Genomic DNA, 14,808 nt, shown 5'->3' on the forward strand with positions numbered 1-14,808 from the left:
TCAGATAATTTGCTCAGCATACAGACTGAATAAGTATGATGAAAGAATACAACCCTGGCACACGTCTTTCCTGATTTTAAACCAATTCATGTCCCCTTGTTATGTTTGATTACTGCCTCTTGATTTACGATCCTCATGAGCACAATTAAGCATTTCAGAATACTTCTTCGCAATGTTGTCCATAGCTTGTCATTACTCATGTAATCAAAAAAACTTTCTATAGTCATTAAAACACAAGTAAATATCTTTCTGGTATTCTCTACTTTCAATGATGATCTATCTGATACTAGCAATAATATTCCTCATTTCATGTCCTCTCTGAATCTGACTTGAACCTCTGGAATTTCTCTGTCAATGTACGGTTGCAGCTGTTTTTTAATTGCCTTTAGCAAAATATTACTTGCATGTGATATGAATGATATTGTCTGATGATTTACACTTTCCATTGTGTCACCTCTCTTTGGAATGAACACAAATATGGAACTCTTCCAATCAGTTGGCTAGTTGATTGTCTTCCAAATTTCTTGGCATCGATGAATGAGTGCCTTCAGTACTGCATTAGTTTGTTAAAATATTTAAATTTGAATTCCAACAGTTCCCAGAGCCTTGCTCCTTGTCAATGCCTTCAGTGCACCTTGGACTTCATCTTTCTGTACCATTGGATCTTAATCATATGTGACCTCTTGAAATGGTTGAACATCGACCAGTTCCTTTTGGTACAGACTCTGTGTATTCCTTCTGCCTTCTTTTGATGCTTTCTGCATCATTCAATATTTTGCCCAGAGAATCATTCAGTATTGCACATTGAGGCTTGAATTTTTGTTGTTGTTGTTCTTTCAGTTTGATAAATACTGAGAGTGTTCTTCCCTTTCGTTTTTCTAACTCCAAGTCTTTGCACATTTCATTATAATATTTGACTTTGTCTTTAGCTGGTCTTTGAAAAATTCTGTTCACCTCTTTGACCTCTTCATTTTTTCCATTTGCTTTAGCATCCCTTGCCTGGAGAGCAAGTTTCAGAGTCTCTTTTGACACCCATTTTGGTCTTATCCTTCTTTCTTGTTTTATTAATTTCCTTTGACTTCCTTCTTGTATTATTTTCTTGATGTCACCCTACAACTCTTCTGGTGTTCAGTCATTAGTGTCTAATGCATCAAATCTGTTCTTGCTATGACCTTTAAATTCAGGTGTGATGTGTTCAAGGTCAAATATAGGCTCTCATGCACTTGTTTTTATTTCCTTCAGCTTTAACCTTAACTTGCATATGAGCTATTGATGGTCTGTTCCATAGCCTGCTTCTGTTCTTGTTTTGGCTGAGGATATGTAGCTTTTCCACAGATGTGTTCAGTTTTATTTCTGTGTTTTGATCTGATGAAGTTCGTATGTATAGTTGTCTTTTATGTTGTTTAAAGAAGGTATTTGCAATGAAGAAGTCACGGATCTTGCAGAATTCTATCATGAGATCTCCAGCATCATTTCTATTACCAAGACCATGTTTTCCAAATATTGATCCTCCATCGTTGTTTCCAAAAGAAGAAGGTTCAATACATAACCTACTGTTTATTGTACTTGCCCCTGTTCAGACTTGTGTCCCCTCCTATAGGAATGTTCAGCCTGGTTTCATCCCTTCATTATTTTATTATTATTATTTTTTAGAGTCTACACCAATGTCCCTTTTTTAGGGATGAGACTTACTGGAGCAACTGAATGAGGTTAAGCAACTCTGTCACATATCTCCTAGTAAGATAACCGTATCTTTCCCTGTACCAGCCTCGGTTTGTAATAACTTATTCATTGGTATGGTTGATGATTAGTACCTATAAGCATGGGTGCTAACCAAAGGTTGGCAATTTGAACCCACCCATCAGGTCTGAGGGAGAAAGATCTGTTTATAGAGTCCTCTTAAGATCCTAGCTAAGAAAACTGTATGGGGAGTCCTACTCTGTCACATGGTGTTGCTCTGACTTGAAAATCAATTTGAAAACAGTTCTCAAACATTATTCATCTTTTAACCCCTTAAGACCTGGGACACATCTGTCTTTTTTACCACTGTGTGTCTAAGCCAAGCACAATGTCTGGCATGAGGTAAACACTAGACAAATATTTGTTTGAATGAATATATGAGGGTCCCTTGGAACATGTTTGTTTCCTCTGACTTCTTGTTGTACAAGGAATGAAGCTATCCTTATCTTCGAAGGAAGAGTAAGTCTAAATGAAAGCTGGAGCATACCAAGAGGTTTCAGGGCTTTTTGAAATCTGGTCCAGGTGATTCTATGTCTGTGAGTCTTGGGAACATGTGTATAAATGAATGTTGGTTGGTAAGTAGGCAGCAATTGGGCTAGTCCTCCATAGGAAATGCTCAATGCTGGTTATAGAGAACACAGTTGTGATTTATGAGTTTATAAGACTTGTCCAGAGGCACAGAAATTCATGAAAGGTAACTTCAGTCATTTCCCCTGTAATTTCAACTGTTTTTTTCCCCCACCAGGAAAGATCAGAATAACATAAAACCTTATTTGGGCTCATATTTTTTTCAATTGGCAACAAATGATACAGATTTGCATTTTCTCTGGATTTTGCATAGTGTTTGCATGTTCATGACTTTATATGGATATAGCTCAAAAACTTTAATAGAATATCTCATTTCTCATTCCTGTGGTTAGTATAAATAGAAAAGCAAAGTGTCATTTGCTTTTGTAGTCTATTTTGGAATTTTGATGATTTGTTTTAAATGAAACTTTTTTTTTTTTTTTGTCATAACCATGAGACAACTGCTTGACTTAAATGTATTAGATACATGAATTACAGCAGTACAAATTGCTCACTTCTCTATTACCTACAAAACATACCTAAGACCATTAAAAAGTACCAATATTAGACAATTACAGTTATTTGCAGTGTCCTTTTCATTTTATGCAAGGGGCTCTGGTGGTGTTCTGGATTATGCATTGGGTTACTAACTGCAAGTTTGATTGTTTAAACCTACCAGCTGCCCCATGGGAGAAAGATGAGGCTGCCTGCTCCTGTAAAGGTTTATGGTCACAGAAATGCTGAGGTAATTGTGGGCTCACTATGAGTCATAATCAAGTTGATGGCAGTGGGGTTTTCATTTTGTATGGTTGGAAGCCTGACTGTAGAGTGATGAGCGAGAGTTTGCCATGCTTTATGCCCCAGGGTGAGGACATGAGTAATGGAGATGCATGTGAACTGAATGATCCAGAGTCCACAAGTTTAATAATCATGGAGCAAAAATCTAATTACATAGCTGAGAACCAGAAATCTAATTACATAGCTGTCACCTCAGGGTTAAAATAGATCACAGTCCACTGAAAATTTAAGCTTCACAGTCTGCTTTTCTAGTTCATATTTGTTGTTGGGGTGAAGTTTGTATCCTCAGTCCTCCATCTCTACACAGGCCATTGAAGTCTTTCACTGTCTATATTGAGGCATACTTGTGTCCAGGACCTCTGTGCAATGGCTTGTCCACAGGTGGTGAATTAGTGAGGGTTTTCGTTGGAGAAGAGCTTATACTCTATTCCACAAGACTTTTCATGGAAGAGTCTCCTCTTTTTCACCCAACTTTGAGGAGACCTCTTTCTTCCTGTTTTCTCATTTCCTCTTTGAGTCACCACTCTGACTCACTGCTCCCATTTCCCAGTTTTATCTAGTTCCCAGGACAGGAAAACTAGCTTTACCAGCAAGAATTAGACTCCTTATGTTGCACATAGGTCAGCAGTTTCTTTGAATATTTGTTTTGGCTCTTGTAGAGGAGGGATACAGCCTTCTAAGAACCTGTGAAAGAATGGAGGAGGAAGTGCACAAGGACAACTAGATTAATATCTCAAACTATTACCTGCCAGACAACTTCTACATCATCGCTGTCTTACATCAATGAAAAGAGTTGTTAATGTAAATGCTAATCCTAGTATACAGCAGAGAAATCTACAAGATGAATCCATGGCAAGAAATGTTTGTTCCAGAACATTTACAGAATGTTTCAGAAATAGAAGCTTCAGTTCAGATTCAGTTATACTGAGATTAGATTCTGGGCCAGGTTGAGAACATATTATTCAAAATGACTAGAGAAAAACTCAAGAGGCTGTTATAATAAGTCTCATTGTGTAGCATCAATTAGTATTAGCAATGTGCAATGGCAAGCGAACTCAGAATTCACAGTCTAGTCAAGGTGCTCAGGTCTGAGTGTTGGATGATGGGCATATGTTTAGTATTTGTAACAGGCTCATTTCTCTGGGTTCCTCCATTTCAAAGACAGTTTTTCTCTTAGTGTGATGGGTAAACAAGTAGAGTGACTGTCAGAAACATTTCCTTTCAAGACTTAATGCCACCATCAGTGAGGTGACAATATAACTTCAAGGACATGCTTGACCGATGCTAGCAGGCATATGGACTGTTGGATATAGGGATGCTACTGCACTGAGCAATGTCTACCCTTTAGCGTTAGGGGGTGATGCAAATCTTATGTTAGGAAGACTGGTAGAGATGGCAGTGTGGTGCTGTGGGATAAGCACTGGACCACAAGTTGGGTGGTTCAGACTCACCAGCTGTTCTATACAGGGTTGCTATGAGTTGGAACTGACTTGACGGCACTTAACAGCAACAACATCATCTCTATGCACTCTAACAAGTGCACAAGATGCACAAAATGATAGATAAAATTGAGCAAGAGAAAAGTGAAAACGTAAATATTGCCTTTTGATTAGGACTTGAGTCAAATGTTCTGATTGGATCTCTGATATCCTCAATGTTGTAGAGGACAAAAGCCTCAAGAACTCAGGTCTTTTAGTTTTATACTAAGAAGGCTGAGGAGCTAGATGGGGACCACTTGCCAAACTGTTGTACAAGAAGGGGGTGAGAGGAAGAGGAAGAAAGAGGGGAAAGGAAAGAGAAAGTTAGAACTTTTACTCAAGGTGAGTTGTTAAACCTAAATTATAAACCAGGTGGTGGTTTTGTGCCTTGGAGTCGGTTCCGACTCATAGCGACCCAGTACAGGGTTTCTGAGGCTGTAAATCTTTACGGGAGCAGAATGCATCATCTTTCTTCCGTGGAACAGCTGGTAGTTTCGAACTGCTGACCTTATTAGACAAAACTAAAACCTAGAAGTATAGTTTATGCTTTTGGTGAGGTGTTTGCATGGTGGTTTTCCATTCACAACTACAACTTTGAAGTCCTCTGGAAAGGTATGACCTTAGGGAGAGGTCTTAAAGAGTATCTCCGTTAGCCATTAGCTACTGACTATTCCTGCAGAGAATTGTAGTTGCAAAGATAGCCTTACTTACAACTTATTCAGGGCATGCCTTTCAGGATGTTACTGTAGACACCCAAAGAATCACTACCTTGAATGTAGATTTGGCATTGTTTCTTTTTTCTTTTTTTGGTTTTATCCCCAGAACACTAATCAAATATACAAGCAAGATAATATATAATAGAAACACCAAGTAATGAAAATTATATGGTGGTATTAACAACACTATTGCACAAACAGATAAAAGGTAACAAAAACATATCTAACCATACTTGTCCATGTTTTGTGCAACAAAGGGGTTGGTGATGAGGGCGTTAAGTATATTATTGGATTCAAATTGATTATATGACTGTGGCTTCCTTCAATATATACAAAATCGATTTAAAGCAGAATGTAGATGATACTGCAAGCAAAGACTAGTTGTTGCATGTCTTTTGATTCCCTATGACATTTTAATGCTACCAACCTCTGAAGGAAGACATTTGGTCAGTATCTGAAATCACCATCCACTTTCCAGTCATTGGTACATGTTCCACAATGTAGGTACACTACATGCTTTCTAGATATAGTGTCTACATAGCTAGTTAGAAATTTGTTCTGAGATAATTCTATGCCTCTACTATGTTGGTTTCTTTTGTGGGCAATAGCTTTGGGAGAAGCCATTGCCTTGGGGTTGTGTATCCCTCCAAATACTAGGTCTGGCATGTGACTGAGGTGGTTTCTTTTGCCACTCTAGACTATCTCTCCTTGGCCCCCCTTTTTTCCCCTACATTTACTCTTTATTTTAGCCCTCTGGGCACTACCATTCTTACTAAGAAGAGGTGTAGAAAAATGACAGCAACAAATTTCCCCAAAGATCTAGAGCAGAACTGGACTAAGAGATCTACTTCTCACCAATGAAGTTTCCAGTGGAGAACTGATATTGTGATGCTTTTAACTTCGAAGTTAGAAATATGCCATCTAAACATTTTAACAATCATGTTATGTCTTTTAGAGTAGATGTTGTTCTTTATTTTTAAAGTAGCCTGACTTTTCAATTTGGTCAAAGTCACTGGAGTTAGGTATTTTACTTAGGAAAATGTAAGGCAAATTACTTTTCCCTGATTGGAGAAGAAAATAAATAAACAAACAAAAAACAACGGAATCTTTTCAAACAACCAACCCCAAAGTCAAGGCTTCATATGTTCAGCGTTTTTCTAAGTGATTATTAATTGGTAGACTCTTGTCTCTGTAAAATTAGATATATTTTTCCTTAAATTCTCCTTATACCAGTGCATACACCTATGCCTGGAGTCTTGGTGTGGTGCTATGGGTTAATGCTCTAGATTGCAAAATCGCTCGGAACCACAAGGTTGGCAGTTTAAACTCACCAGCAGCTCCTCAGAAACCCTATACAGGGTTGCTTGGGGTTGCAACCAACTCAATGGCACTTAACAACAACAACACCTATACTTATTGATGTTGTTGTTAAGTACCATCGAGCAAGTTACCAATACCTATATCTGTGTGCTGCTGGTGGTATTGTGGGTAGCATTGGGCTGCTAACTGCAAGATCAGCAGTTCAAATCCACTAAATGTGCCGCTGGAAACAGAGGAGGGTTTTTTGCTGCCATATAGACTTGCAACCTCAGAAGGCATACTTAGGGTCACTATGAGTCAGCAATGACAAGATAGCAGAGGATTTTTGTTGTTGTTTTCATTTTTGATATATTTATTCCTATAACTTGCTTATAAGGAGTATTCTGGCTGTACTCTTCCAAGACAAATTTGCTTGTTCTTCTGGCAGTCCACGGTATTCAATATTCTTTGACAACACCATAATTCAAATAGATCAGCTCTTCTTCAGTCTTCGTTTTTCATTGTCTAGTTTTCATATGGACAACATTAAGAAGTATGAGTATTCCAGAACACTTAATTGTACTTCTAAGAAATCTGTACCTAGACCAAGAAGCAGTTGTTTGAACAGAACATGGGAACACTGAAAGTTTTAAAATTGGGAAAGGTGTGAGACAGGGTTGTATTCTTTCACCATACTTATTCAACCTGTATGCTGAGCAAATAATACGAGAAGCTGGGTTCTATGAAGAAAAACATGGCATCAGGATTGGAGGAAGACTCATTAACTACCTGCGATATGCAGATAATACAACCTTGCTTGCTGAAAGTGAAGAGGACTTGAAACATTTACTTATGAAGATTAAAGAGCACAGCCTTCGATATGGATTGCATCTCAATGTCAAGAAAACAAAAATCCTCACCACTGGACCAATAAACAACATTCTTATCAATGGAGAAAAGATTGAAGTTGTCAAGGACTTCATTCTTCTTGGATCAACTATCAACACTCGCGGAAGTAGCAGTCAAGAGATCAGACGACGTATTGCACTGGGCAAATCTGCTGCACAGGAACTTTTTAAAGTGTTGAAGAGCAGAGATGTCAGCTTGAGGACTAGGGTGCGCCTGACCCAGACCATTGTGTTTTCAATAGCCTCATATGGATGTGAAAGCTGGACAGTGAATAAGGAGGATCGTAGAAGAATTGATGCCTTTGAGTTGTGGTGTTGGAGGAGAATACTGAAAGTGCCATGGACTGCCAAAAGAACCAATAGATTTGTTTTGGAAGAAGTGCAGCCAGAGTGCTCCTTGGAGGCCAGGATGGCTAAGCTTCGTCTCTCCTACTTTGGACATATTGTCCGGAGGAAAAAATCATTGGAGAAGGATGTCATGCTGGTTAAGGTGGAGGGTCAGAGAAAAAGAGGAAGACCCCCAACGAGATGGATCAGCCAGGTGGCATCATTGATGGATTCAAGTGTGGCAGCGGTAGTGAGGTTGGCCCAGGATCGGACATTGTTTCATTCTGCTGTGCATGGGGTCACTATTAGTCGGTTCCGACTCGATGGCACCTGCCAACAACAACAACAAGTTTTCATATGCATATCAGGTGATTGAAAATACCTTGGCTTTCTTAGATACATGTATATATATATATATATATTTTCTTGTTACTTGATGGAATAGGATCTTGGTTTCATTCTATCCTTCAAACTGGTCAAGTCATACTATTGCTGTTTTATAACTATCTGTACATTAAATGCTACATGAGATGCATGTCTAATACATTTGAACACTCTACCTTAGTCATCAAAGTAACATCTTTGATGTTTTAATACTTTAAATAGTCCTGCAGAGCAGATTTGTCCTTAAAATGTAATATGTCCATAAAAGCAAGGATAGCAGGAGGTATCAATGCTTGGAGAAGGACATCATGCTTGGTAAAGTAGGGCATGAGCAACAAAGAGGAATATCTCCAACAAGATGGATTGATACAGTGATGGCATACAGTACTTAAACAAACTCTGGTAGTATACTGGATTATCATTCTGGGCTGCTAACCTCAAGGTCAATAGTTCAAATCTATTAGTGCTCCATGGAAGAAAGATGAGGCTTTCTGCTCCTGCAAAGATTTACAGCCTTGGAAACTCTCTATAGGGTGCTATATGTCAAAACCAACTCAGCAACACACAGCTGCCACCACCATTACCGTAAAGATGGCACAGGGCTAGCCAATGTTTTCTTCTGTTGTACATGGAATTGTTGTGAGTTTTAACTGACTTGATGGCACCTAAAAACAACACCATAGCTCTGCCAATACTGAATATACTACGGTCTGCCAGAATGAAAAACTCAGTATTGGAGGAAGTACCATAGAATGCATCTTACAAAGGAAGATGGTAAAACTTTGTTTTGCTTACTTTGGAAATGCCATCAGAAAAGACCAATCACTAGAAAAGAATATCATGTTTAGTGAAGTCAAGGGTTTGTGAAAATGGAAAGAAACACTGCATGAAATGGGTTGACCTGGTGGCTGCAACAGTGAACTCAAATATACCAATGATAGTAAGAATGGTGCAAGGTCGGGCAATGTTTTATACGTAAGGTCACTATGAGTCCCGGTGACATGACAGAAACTAAAAACAACAAATACTTGGAATTAGAATTTATTTGGAGAGGAGGAGTTTTGTGTGAACATGTATGTGTATATAAGAAAGAGGGCAGGGGGAGAATTTGTATCTCATTGTTTATGCATTTTAAACATTTGCCTGAAGTAAAGTGGAAGTAATAGCACAACCACCACCACCACCACTATTATGGCAAATATGATGCATAAATAATTCTTACATCATAGAGGAAACACTATGCTAAAAAGACTGAGAAAACTGGCATAAGATGCTGGGTTGGATTGCTGGTGTCTCATATATGACATCAACCAAACCAAGCAATCTGCTTAAACCACACTTTGAAGCATATATTCTGTCTTGTAGATTCTTGTAGAGTTTCCCACATAATCTTTATTTTCAGGCCAACTGCTTGGGTAGTTACACATTCTACACCCTAAAGGGAATGGCAGATCATCCTAGAAAATGTTACTTCTAGAGTAAAAATGAGAAAACTTTGGATTGGGGGGAATAAGAGGATTTTCCTCCTAGTGCCAGTGACTGGTTGGACCCTACCTCTGAGGCATAAAGAGTGGTGTTTGTGGAGTCAGGACAGGGAGCTATCCCAGAAAGGGTCATTAGGGTTGCATTTAGGTGCATGGTCTTTTGACATAGTTAAATCTAGCAAGAAATGTAAGTTGTTCTCTGTTATACTTCTGTTTCCCCTAGTCTTCAATCAAGTTTTATTAAATGTTACAAGCGGATCTCTGGGGCTGAGGGAATCCTGGTCCAGGTTTCAGGAGGATTAACAAGAGAGAGAGCACTGTTCTTTCCCAAGGCTTGTTGGAATCGGTTCCGACTACTAGCGACCCAGTATAAGGTTTCCAAAGGGCAACTGGTGAGTTTGAACCACCGATTCTGAGGTTCAAAGAGACTTTGTAGTCCTGGGCTTATACTATATAGCACCACAGCATGGAACGATTAGCAACAGGTACCAGTAGAGAATCCTCTCATGAGTGTGGTTAGAAAGGCAGCAGTGTGGCAGGAAGACAAGGAGAATAGATAGAAGAAATGAGACTTTTGTTAGGGCAAAATTAAGGAACATTCTTAAAAATCATTAAGGAGATCTAGGTCTAGATTCCAAATATTGGGCTAATGGGAACTCATGCAATAGTGACTTGGGAATAAACAAGAAATGCAACCTTATTTCCTTGTCACAGACTAGTGAAGGACAGCTGGGTTACATTTACTTCTTGATTTAGTCGCATCCTGAACTTGTTAGGTTTTCCAAGGGTTGAAAAACTCTCCTTGGTGGCAGGAGATCTAGGCCTTTCTGTTATCCCAATTGTGTAGGTAAATGTAATGATGTTGTTGTTTTTGATAAGTGTTGTAGAGTTGCTTCTGACTCATAGCAACCCTGTATAGAGTTTCCAAGGAGCAGCTGGTGATCTTGACTGCTGATCTTAAAGTTAAAAATGACTTTGCACTCCACAACACCACACTAGGACTCCAAATGTAATGATAAGATGTTTAAAAGGGAGAGAATGTACCATGGGAGAGAGCATGTCTGACATCTTTTTTTCTTCTCATGGAAAATTTTGTCCTCTAGTCCTGCATAGCTGTAATATACTGAGGACTCAACTGAATATTGGACCTACCCAGAGCTCTTCTTCCATGGAGTTCATAAACTGGCTAGTGTCAGACTTGATTGCTATCACTCCTCAGTTCTCTCCATTACCACTACTTTCTGTTCTCACTCTATTTTTCTTCAACCAGGGCTGTTCACCTCTTAGTCAGGGTGGGTACAATGTGAAGTTCCCAGTACTTTTCATAAGGAAAATCAAAAGGTAAAAACATGTTCAGCATTTTTCAAGCTGAAAGATTTTAGGAAACATTCAAGCACTGATTTTCAATACTGAAGGCTCCTTTGGACAAAATATTGAATGATGCAGAAATCATCAAAAGAAGATGGAAAGAATACCCAGACAAAAAATAAATGGTTGCTATTCAAACATTTCAAGAGGTAGCATCTGATCAAGAGCCAATGGTACTGAAAGAAGAAGTTCAAAGTGCATTGAAGGCATTGGCAAAAGCAAGGCTGCAGGAACTGATGAAATACAAATTGAAATATTTCAACAATCAGTGATGTAACATTGGAGGCACTCACTCATCTATGCCAAGAAATTTGGAAGATCTGGCCAACTCATTGGAAATGATCCATATTTGTGCCCATTGGTGACCCAGTGGAATGTGAAAATCATTGTACAATATAATTAATATCACATGCAAGTAAATTTTTGCTAAAGAATTTAAGAATAGTTGTAACAGTACATTGACAGGGAGCCGCTTGCGTTCAGGCTGGATTTTGATGGGGAAATGGAATGAGAGATTTTATTGCTGATGTCAGATGGATCTTGGCTGAAAGCAGAGAATGCCAGGAAGATGTTTACCTGTGCTTTATTGAATATGCAAAGGCTTTCAACTGTGTGGATCATGACAAGCTATGAGAAATACTACAGAGAATAAGTATTCCATAACACTTAATTGTGATCGTGAGGAACCTGTACCAAGAACCAAGAGGCAGTCATTTGAACAGTGCAAGGGGACACTGAATGGTTGGGAATCAGGAAAGCTGTGCATGAAGGTTGTAGTCTCTCACCATACTTGTGCAATCTTTATGCTGAACAAATAATCTGAGAAGCTGGATTATATGAAGAAGAATGTGGAATCAGAATTGGAGGAAGACTCATTAACCTGTGCTATGCAGATGATACAAACTTGCTTCCAGAAAAGGAAGAGTGTTTTAAATACTTATTGAAGATTAAAGACCCCAGCTTTGGTATGAGTTGCACCTCAATGTAAATAAAACAAACATCCTCACCACTGGAGCAGCAAATAATATCATAATAAATGTAGAAAAGATTAAAGTTGTCAAAGATTTTCTTTTGCTTGCATCAACCACCAAAGCTCATAGAAGCAACAATGAAGAAACCAAAGGATGTATTGCATTGGGCAAATCAGCTACACAAGACCTCTTTAAAGTATTCAAAAGCTAAAATGTCAATTGAATTGCTCCTGACCCAAGCCAGCCTATTTTCAATAGCATCATATGCATGTGAAAGTTGGACAATGAATAAGGAAGACCATAGAAGAATCGATACATTTGAGTTTATGGTGTTGGAAAAGAATATTAAGGTACCATGAACTACAACAAATCTGTGTTGGAAGAAATACAACCAGAATGCTCCAAGATGGCCAGACTTGGTCTCTCAAACTTTGGACATATTGTCAGGAGGGACCAGTCCCTGGAGAAGGACATCATGCTTGGTAAAGTGGAGGGACAGCGAAAAGAGAGAGACCCCTAATGAAATGATTTGGTACAGTGGCAGCAACAATGGACTCAATTGTAGCAACAATTGTGAGGATGGTACAGATTTGGGCAGTGTTCCGTTCTGTTGTACACTGGGTCAGAACTGTCTCAACAACACCTAACAACAACACAACAAAGACTTCTGTTGTTAGGTGATATCCACTTGATTCCAACTCATAACGCCCCTATGTACAAACAGAAGGAAACACTGCCCGGTCCTGTACCATCCTCACAATTGTTCCTATTTGAAACCATTATTGCAGCAATGGCGCCTTCTTCTTTTTCACTGACTAAGCATTATGTCCAACTTTAGGGATTGGTTTCTCCTCATAATGTGCCCAAAGTACCTGAAATGAAGTCTCACCATTCTCTCCACTAAGGAGTAGTCTGACTGTATGTTCAGCATAGATTTGTTCATTCTACTGAGAGTCTATTATATATTTATATTGTTTGCCAGCACCATAATTCAAAGATAGCAATTATTTGATCTTCTTTCCTCATTGTCCAACTCTTGCATGCATATGAGGTGATTGAAAATACCACAAACAACATGTCCAGAAAAATATTACTGTCTGCAAAATACAAATGCAAAATTTCAAAATACAAATGTATAAATCTCATATACTCATAAGATGCAATTGTTGTTGTCAGTTGCTATCAAGTTGACCCCCAGATTTGAACCTTGTGATCCAAAGTATTATCATTGGCTGATTTTCAGAAGTAAATTACTAGGCCTTTCTTCTTAGTGTAAAATTCTTCTGAAACTAGCTCAGGATCATAGAAACATGCAAGCTTCCCATGACTGATGGCTAGTTGCTATGCTTTGGCAAGAAATCAAATCGAGGTCTCACGCATTATTGTTGTTGTTGTTGCTAAGTGCCGTGGAGTCGGTTCCGACCCATAGCGACCCTGTACAGGGTTTCCGAGGCTGTAAATCTTTACGGGAGCAGAAAGCCTCATCTTTCTCCCGCGGAGCAGCTGGTAGTTTCGAACTGCTGGCCTTAAGGTTCGCAGCCCGATTCGTAACCACTACGCTACCAGAGCTCCTTGTCTCACGCATAGACGAGGAGAATTCTACCATTGAGTCAATAGACAACTTTGTTGCTGTTAGTTGCTGTCAAGTTGATTCTGACTTACGATAAGGAAATATTGTCTGACCCTGTGTCATCCTCACTTACATTGATATGTTTGAGCCTATTCTGATGAGTAATCTTATATAGATTTTTCTTAATTTTTACTGATCTCCTACTGATTCTTAGTGACCCTGTCTGTATAGGGTTTCCAAGGACTGGTTGGTGCATTTGAACTCATGACCTTGATGCTAGCAATCCAGTGCTTATCTTACAGTGCCACACCAGGAGTCTATCTCTTTCATAGTTCTATGTAAATTACATTTAATATCGGGAGTGGTTGCATTTTAAAACATTTGTTGTTATGTGGATTAGGTGGGGCTTCCAAAGTGAGTTTCTAAGTTTTCTGAGGGTCATAAAATGGGAAACTGGTCTTATCTGCCTAATCTAAATTCTCCCCAACTCTCAAATCTTCTTCATATTTTCCAGACATCTTTCAACATGTAGCTTCTTTAAGCTAGAGTTAATAGCTGGGATATCATCCAGTAGAAATAATACGAAATTTTAATGAAGAAAGAAATGAACTTCCTTCCCGAACCTAAAGTCCCTGGTGCTTAGACAATTGACTACAGGATGCTGACTTGGAGAACTTGCCATCTGGCCTGGAGCAAAGCAGGTGTTCTGTTGAAAGGGAAGCCACTCAAGCTGGAGAGCAAAATGAGATGTTGCAAGGCTGAATGTCTCCTCACCAGTCCCCAGTGAGTGGGTCTCCTTTTTCAGACTGCACCTGCACCTTCCCTCTATCCAGAGCTGGGGAACCTGGGATTTGGAGCAACTGATTGTTACTTTTTCTTGGTCCTTGGTGGTTGGTTTCCTGATGCCAAGAAGGCACTTTCCTTTCTTGATCATAGAGAGGTTGATTCTAATATATCTCACTAGAGTAGTGTCCCACTTAGAAATAATGAGTCTTTTATCACTTAGTGTTTAGGTTTGTGGTTTCTGGTTGTTGTATCTAAAACATGAATACGTGAAATAGATTGCTGTTATTTAAGTGTCATTGAGTAAATTCTGACTCATTGCAACCCTGGATAGGGTTTCCAAGGAGCAGCTGGAGGGTTTGAACCACCAACTTTGCAATTAAAAATCCAGTATTTATCCTACAGTGCCACACCA

At 39.0% G+C, this 14,808-nt stretch overlaps 1 pseudogene; it reads left to right on the forward strand.

Annotated features, from left to right (window-relative positions):
* Nucleotides 1–3,138: 3,138 nt before the first annotated feature.
* LOC102841394 overlaps nt 3,139–14,808 on the forward strand; it is a 42,853-nt pseudogene continuing 31,183 nt past the window's right edge.

This window comes from Chrysochloris asiatica, unplaced genomic scaffold (assembly GCF_000296735.1).
Source record: "Chrysochloris asiatica unplaced genomic scaffold, ChrAsi1.0 scaffold00145, whole genome shotgun sequence".
Lineage (NCBI taxonomy): Eukaryota > Metazoa > Chordata > Mammalia > Afrosoricida > Chrysochloridae > Chrysochloris > Chrysochloris asiatica.